General features: G+C 44.3%; 1 pseudogene; it reads left to right on the top strand.

Moving 5' to 3' along the window:
- Nucleotides 1-1,051: 1,051 nt before the first annotated feature.
- Nucleotides 1,052-1,794, top strand: LOC146020084 (phosphatidylethanolamine-binding protein 4 pseudogene; annotated as a pseudogene).
- Nucleotides 1,795-7,818: the final 6,024 nt, after the last annotated feature.

The following is a 7,818-nucleotide window of genomic DNA, read 5'->3' as shown; positions in this document are numbered from 1 at the left end:
CGCGGATTACTTTGCTACACTTCGGGCTCGGTGGCTTGCTGTGCTCGCTACACAAAATCAACTCCACGCCGACGTGGATAGAGGGGGTATGAAAAGGTCGGAGGACGCAGGGCGAGCGTAGCGAGCCATGCTTCGGGGTGGCGTGGATAGTGGGGGGGGGGTGCGTAAAAGCAATTTTTAGGACATACAATCATATTATTGTATACCTAATGTAATGGCATCGCACACCCTATAAAATCGCATGCAATCGCATGCGATTTTGCATCAGGTGCGATGCGATACCTTGGGGGCACACAGAGATGTGAATAAATTACATTAAAAATCCCATCGCATTGCACATCACATGACACTAAAATGGCCCATGCGATGCGATGCGATTTCCCTGCGCAGAATAGCCCACTAAGCAAATAGCTCAGTGGGCACCCAACTAACATATAAGTACCGTTTGAATTATTCAATGCCACTAACTGGTCCTACTTACTGTATAAATACATACATGTGATGGCGATACAAGCATCAGTCATGATAGAGTCTTGCAGTTTTAAATGTGCTGACAAAATGCAGTTCCAGTAGTTTGTGTAAGTAATAACATTACACTTAAAAATACCATAAATACAAATCAATCATTGACTCTACCATTAAAGTTAAGAGACAGTCCTGAATTGCAGTGAGCTAATAAGGTGTAAACCATAACATTTGGAATGTGACCACTGCCCATGGAGTGTGGTTGGGTGAAATAATTGTAGAAATGTCAATATCATCCAAATACTATATTTGAAAAAGTCAGATTGTACTTAAATTGTAAGGACATTACTATTCTGTAAAGAATTTTTTTTTTTTTTTTTTTAGCAAAAGTGTGATTAACAAACAACAGTAAGCTCAGGGAAATCACAGAGCTAACTGAAGCTTCATTCAAATTTGAGTAATTATGACATCACAGAATGACAGAGCTAACTGAAGCTTCATTCAAATTTGAGTAATTATGACATCACAGATATAGAATCATAGAACTCTGGCAAAGCATAAGAGTTTGCAGACAAGCACTGGCCAGAACTCATAGTGGTGACTTCTTGACAAGACTTGCTAATATGTCAAGGTTATTATTTCAGGTTGGATTCCTGCTTTCATTCTTATCCATCACTTCTTGTAGGCCTATTTCATGCGACTTTGAGCCTATCCTTGGAGACGACACCAGTTTCTGCAGTACTGATCTTCATGTTATATACCCCGAGATGGGTGATGCCTCCTGTATTTATATACCAAAATGTAATGGATATCATAGTGGCTTGACACAAAATTGGGGACCTCCTTTGATTAAATATGACAACGCCAAGCCAGAAATGATGTATACATTGATTATGGTGGATCCAGACGTTCCAAACAGACTCAAGCCAATATACAGATTCTGGAGACACTGGCTCGTCACTGATATACCAGGTGATGTTCTCCTCAGAGGCGAAGACGTAACTGGAAATGTCTTATCATCTTACCATCGACCAAATGTACCAACACAAACAGGATTTCACAGATACCAGTTCCTGCTCTACGTGCAAAATCCAGGATATTCTCCCGTTCTCCTATCGGGCGAGGAGCCTCGTGCAAGTTGGGATGTTACCGAATTTGTCCAACGGTCTGCCTTAGGTGATCCTGTAGCCACCTCTCAATTCATGGTCATTCACCCGCTCCAGTAGGATTCCATAACTGTGCGGTTTTAAACTGAAGCAAGAAACAGATTCAAATGTTTGGAAGGCTGTTAATGATAAAACATCTAGGGGTAGATGTATGAAGCAGTGATAAGGGAGGAGAAGTGATAAAGTGCCTGGTACTTTATCACCAGACAATCGGCTTCTAACTATCCCTTTTTAAACCTAGTCTGTACAGGACTGGGTGTAAAAAGGGATAGTTAGAAGCCGATTGTCTGGTGATAAAGTACCAGACACTTTATCACTTCTCCTCCCTTATCACTGCTTCATATATCTACCCCCTAATGAATTAATGAAAAGAATTTTCCAAATTGTTTTTATTGCAAAATATAAGCATTACAATGTTAAATGTCATTAATAACAATATGTATTGCAAACATTTTCTATATTTCCTATTCATCAGAAATATTACTGATATGTCTATGGATTAGAAAATCAAACAGCAAAGATTATGTATATATGTCAACTGTATACATTAATATTAAAACATTTGAACACATGAAGAAATTATTTCAAAAGAATATACAATATTCTATTCTATACAAATTTCAATAAATGAGATCTATAATTGAGCTTCTGGCGTAACTGATTGTTTTTTCTTGGGTTAAAAGAATTGTATTTGTCAATTATTGATGTTATCATCTTATTATTATTAATCAGATGAATAAAAGATAATTAGTGTCAAATAAGTGTAAAAACAGGTTGAAAGGGGAGTTTATCGTGGGAGGGGGAGAGAAAAAGAGGGGGGGGGGAGGGGAAAGCCATGCGTGTCCAAGCCATCCGTTCCTTTTTTGATTAAGCTATTGGTGGGTCTTGTAAAAGTATTCTGGTCTCATACCAGAGAGTTGTGCGGAAACATTTATGAATTTGTTGTTTGATGTCCGTTGGCAAGGCGTCTATATAACTCTCCCATACCTCAAAGAAGAATTTTGTTTGAGATTCCTTAGGTAATGTTGTTTCAGTCCATTCAACTTTAAATATTTGGAATAATTTTTCTTCGAACATAAGAAATGAGGGAGGTATGTTGGATATCCATTGTGGTACTATGCATTTTCTTGCTACCGCAGAAAGGTACAACAACATTTTTTGCATCCTACTGAAATTTTTGGGGTGGTTGGCAAATATCCGAAGATGGCCCATGCTGGTGTCAATAGTAGATAATTTACCAAATGATCTACCGAAAATTTTCTGACTGTCGTCCAAAATTTTTGAATAGCTGAACATTCCCATAAACAATGGTATAAATCTGTATCAGAGCCATTGCATTAAGGACACACCGAAGAGTTGGTTAGGCCCATTAAAGTGCAGCGATGGGGGGTACAATATTTAGAAAAGCATGTCTTTGTAGGACGTGGCTGATATTGTTTAGTGGAGTATAGCAGAGCTTTTAAGATAGTCTTTTCGTTTAGATTGGGGAAGTGTGACTGCCATTTAGTAATACCTGTTTGGAATTGGCCTGTATAGTAAGGTTCTCATAGTTTTTGGTAATAGTAAGTAATAGCTCTTCTGGAGTAACCTACGTTCAACAGAGCCTTAAAAAGGTGATTATCCCAGTCTGCTGTACTTATTGTAGATATGATAACACCTTATTGGTGTAGAGTTGAGCTTAGAGAAAAGCATAGGTGCCGATTTATGTTTTTGCTGGTGAGTGCTCAAGCCAAAAATATAGGGGAGTGGCTTCATGGGGAAGAGGCGTGACCACAAAATAATACCAATTTATATTACGGAGCAGACCAATATTCAAATTATAGCAGCAGAGTGCTAAATACATAAATTCCCCCACAGTGCAGGTACATAAATGCCCCCACAGTGCCAAATACATAAATGCCCCCACAGTGCAGGTACATAAATTCTCCCACGGTGCCAAATACATAAATGCCCCCACAGTGCAGGTACATAAATTCCCCCACAGTGCCAAATAAATAAATGCATTTATTCGCTGGCTGCTGTAATAAAAGCTCTGTTTTTATAAATGGCCAGCTATTATTTTGGGTCTAATAGAGCAACGTGCACTGGATTTACTGACCTTACTCACATGAGCCTTACAGAGTGACTGTCAGCTCATGGCCATGCAGGCACCCCAAGAAGAAACTAGAAGCTGAGAAACGAGAAGCTGGCAGAAGAGTCAGATGCCGGCGGTGGGTGGTCGCGCAGTGGAGGGAGAGGGAGGGGGTAGGTTGGCGCTGGCGCGCGGCGGCTGTGCGTGAGGTCACGTAAGAGTGCACGGGGTGTGGTGGGGACCGGGTTGCTATGCTTATTGGCGTGCAGGACGGAAGTGTGCTGTATAATATAGCGGGTATGAGTAGTATGAGCACGACTCAGGCCCCCGTGGGTGTTTATCAATTTCCACGGGTGCTCAAGCCCTTGAGCACCCACAGAATTGGCGCCTATGCTTGTATATACACACAAACAGTAGCAGCAGACTGTCATTACTCCAGCACTGACCAGACATGTTGTTTGTTGATTCAATCACAACCTCTCACCTACAATAGTGCATTTGTGAGAATGTGTTTCTGGTTTTAGTTCTATATTATAAAAAAATCTTAAAAACAGCTCAAATCACAGAATTTATTATTATTATCCTCAATTACATCCACAGTCCACAGTTACCATGGTGTGCAGTAAGAAAAGACAGAGCGAGGGCCGCATAGGCTGGAGGGAGATTAAGAGCCTGTGAATTTGTTGTCCACAAGCAATGTACAGCAGAAGCATCTGTGTAAAGCCCTATGGAAATAGTAGTGGAGTGGCAGTTAGTTCTGCCAATCAGGTAGCAGGGGGCGGCAGCCAGAGAGGGTTATATCAGTGATCAGAGACAGGAAGTGAGCCTCTTTGATTAGAGATGGGCAAAACGGTTCTTTGAGCGGACCCGGGTCGACCCGGGTCGGTCAGTGAAAAGATCTAGATCCTTTGGGCGGCTCTGCGGCTCTGTTTGTGTAAAAAAGACAGTTATTTATGGTTTGAGTTAGTGTACCATACCTACCAACATGACCCTTTCCAGGAGGGACACAATGCTCTGTTTCTGGACTACACTCTTAATGTTTGATTGTTATTACCTGTGTGGAAACACCTTTCTTACCCATTTACCTGTTTAGAACAGGTAATAGCAATCATTCGTTAAGAGGGAAGTCCAGAAACAGAGCAAAGTCGTAGGTCAGAGATGGGGAACCTTTGGCCCTCCAGCTGTTGTTGGACTACACATCCTAGCATGCCCTGCTACAATTTGCTATTTGGCCATGATAAAACTGTTGCAGGGAATGCTGGGATGTGTAGTCCAACAACAGCTGGGGCCAAAGGTTCTCTAACCCTGACCTAGGTGGTGCACTTAACATAGATTGTTCTCCGCAGTATTAGCCCGTAGAAACTATGGTTTTACACACAAGGGAAATTGACTAATAATTGAATAGCCCTGCGTGGTAAACACAGTAGATAATTGAATATTGAATACGTTGGGTTTGCCCCCTTATATATCTCAGGGTCCCTTCCTGTGGGGCTACCGGTCTCTGTACTACTACAATTAGCCTGTAGCCCCTCCCCTTGAATATCTCCCCAATAGGCCCTCAGCATTTCAGGCATACACGCCGCATGATACGGCAGTAGGGGGAGGTGGAGTCTGATATTCTGTGGCTCACTGTACAAATCAGGCCTCCCTCTTGAAGACCCCTTTTCATTGCCAGTTTCGGGAGGGAGGAGGGGGTCCCTATGATATAAAAATAAAAGTGTCTACTCACCCATTAAATACAACCATTTCCCTCATGCCTACCTATATACTTGTACAATGACAAATACAGGTAATAATCCTTTGTGAGGTGGTGTCCTGAGGTATTGATCATATTGGGGCAATTTATAAATTTTGAGGGACAGGGCTCCGAAAGGATCCCGTCCCTGCGAAGCCCTAACCTGGAAGCCGGGGGGTCAGATCCCCGCTGACCCCTCTCATCCGAGCCGGGCAGTGCGATGTGTAGGCATAGACTACAATGGGCTATCGCCATCTCAGAATGGCGGTAGCCCAGGGGTGCGAAGCCGGGCTGCCTGATGTTGATACATCGGGCAGCTTCGCATCCCCCATAGAAACCTATGGGGATGCGGCCGGCGGCGCTGAAAGGGGGATCACAGCAGGGATCGGAGATTCCTGTTGCGGTTCCCCGATGATACATTTAGGGGAAACGGGCTTACTAGAGTAGAAGATACCATGTCTCTGGTACATGTACAGCTGCTAGCCAGGGAGTACACGGAGGGTGTCAGAAGGAGAAGAGGAGCTTACAGCGGGATGCGGCTCGTTAAAGCGTTCTGTACATTGCACATTTTAGAGAAATGTAATGACATCATCTCCAAGCGCCAGGCCCGCTGTGATCCCCACCGGGACCACTGATCGCCATGCTGGGGACAGCCCAGCACCAAGGTAAGCTGCTGGGCTGCCCCCAGTCCCCGTGCACCCCTCCAGCCATCATCCTGGAGGTGAATGGATGCCTCACACCGGCATCCATTCACCTCCTCCGCTGCTGTCTGCTGAATATAGCAGACAGCAGCGCAGGCTGTCTGTGCCCCCCTGTCCAACCTGCGAATGCTGTGGTCCCCCATTGATGTAAATGGGAGCCGGGTCAGATGACCCAGTGTACCCATTTACACCGACTGCCCTCTACCCAGGTCATAGTCATGTTCTACCCAGGTCAGGACCTGGGGAAACGGTCGTTTGGTCGACTGAACTAGGTCGACATTAGGTCAACAACACTAGGTCGACATGCGGAAAGGTCGACATGGTTTTAGGTCGACATGGAACAAGGTCTAAGTGGTTAGTAGTAGTAGTATGTTTATTTATAAGGCGCCGCAAAGTGTCCGCAGCGCTGTACATAGCAAACAAAAAACAAATGACAAGGTAACATACAGTGTGTGTTGAAAAAGTCGACGTGGTTACAGGTCGACGTGGTTTTACGTCGACATGGAACAAGGTCTACATGGTTATAAGTCAACATGAGGAAGGTCAACAGGTCATAAGGTCGACATGGGGATTTTCACTGTTTTTTGAGCCAACATGTGCCGACAGGCGGTATTTCATGCCCTACCATCCACTAGGGCATGGAGTGAGATTATAATAGTGTGGCAAGCGAAGTGAGCCACTGTGCCCGAAGCATTGCGAGGGTGCGATTTCACTTCCAACTGTGTTGACATTCGGGTCAAAAAACAGCGAAAACCCCATGTCGACCTTATGACCTTTCAACCTTCCTCATGTCACCCTAACGTCCATGTCGACCTAAAACCACGTCGACCTTGTTCCATGTCGACCTCTTCCCATGTCGACATTTTCCCATGTCAACCTTTCTGCATGTCGACCTAGTGACTGTCTGATCAACGCTTGTCTGACGAACAATCCAGTTCCCAGGACCTGGGTAGAAGTCCCGTGTAAAGGGACACGGCGTGTCCCATTTACACTGCCGCTGACCGGGGTCTGACCCGCTGAAGACCCGGGGTTTTGTGGCGGTGTAAAAGGGGTATTAATTTTGCTCGTTGCCAAGGGAGACTAAGTTTGCTTATTGCCAAGGGGGATTACATTTGTTCATTGCCAAGGGGGACTAAATTTGCTCATTGCCAAGCCCCCCCCCCCCCCCCCCCCCAAATGAAAGTTAAAAGAAGGCCCCCTCCCCCTCCAAATTAAAGTTAAAAGTACTACACAGCCCAGCACACACAGATCTAGTAAAAAAAAAAAACATGTGCACTGCCTAACTAAAGTCTGTGTGTCTGTGAGAATGTGTGTTCATACTTCTACTCAACTTTCTATGATACTGTACTAGTAGAAGATGGTGAAGCAATCTTGCAATGCCTCTGCTGAGTCTGCTGTTGACCTCCTTCAGGGCTTCAAGAAGAATCTAGATCTGCACATGACACAGCAGCAGCAACAGCACAAGCAGCCTTGTTTTTCTATTCACTCAGTCTCCAATTAGAAGAAAATATCTCAGCTGCCAAAGGTGGCAGTGCTGAGCTCAAGCAATGCATTGTATTGTGTGCAATGTTAAACGAAACTGATCCGGATCACCATTTTGGGACCGGCAGCGCCCTCGTTCTTTAAAGGGAACCGTTCAAAAGAACCGGATCGTTCACGAACGACCCATCTCTATCTTTG

The sequence above is a fragment of the Crinia signifera genome, chromosome 7 (assembly GCF_055691185.1).
Source record: "Crinia signifera chromosome 7, ASM5569118v1, whole genome shotgun sequence".
Lineage (NCBI taxonomy): Eukaryota > Metazoa > Chordata > Amphibia > Anura > Myobatrachidae > Crinia > Crinia signifera.
Note: the sequence above shows the minus strand (reverse complement) of the source record. Positions and strands in the feature narration are given on the sequence as shown.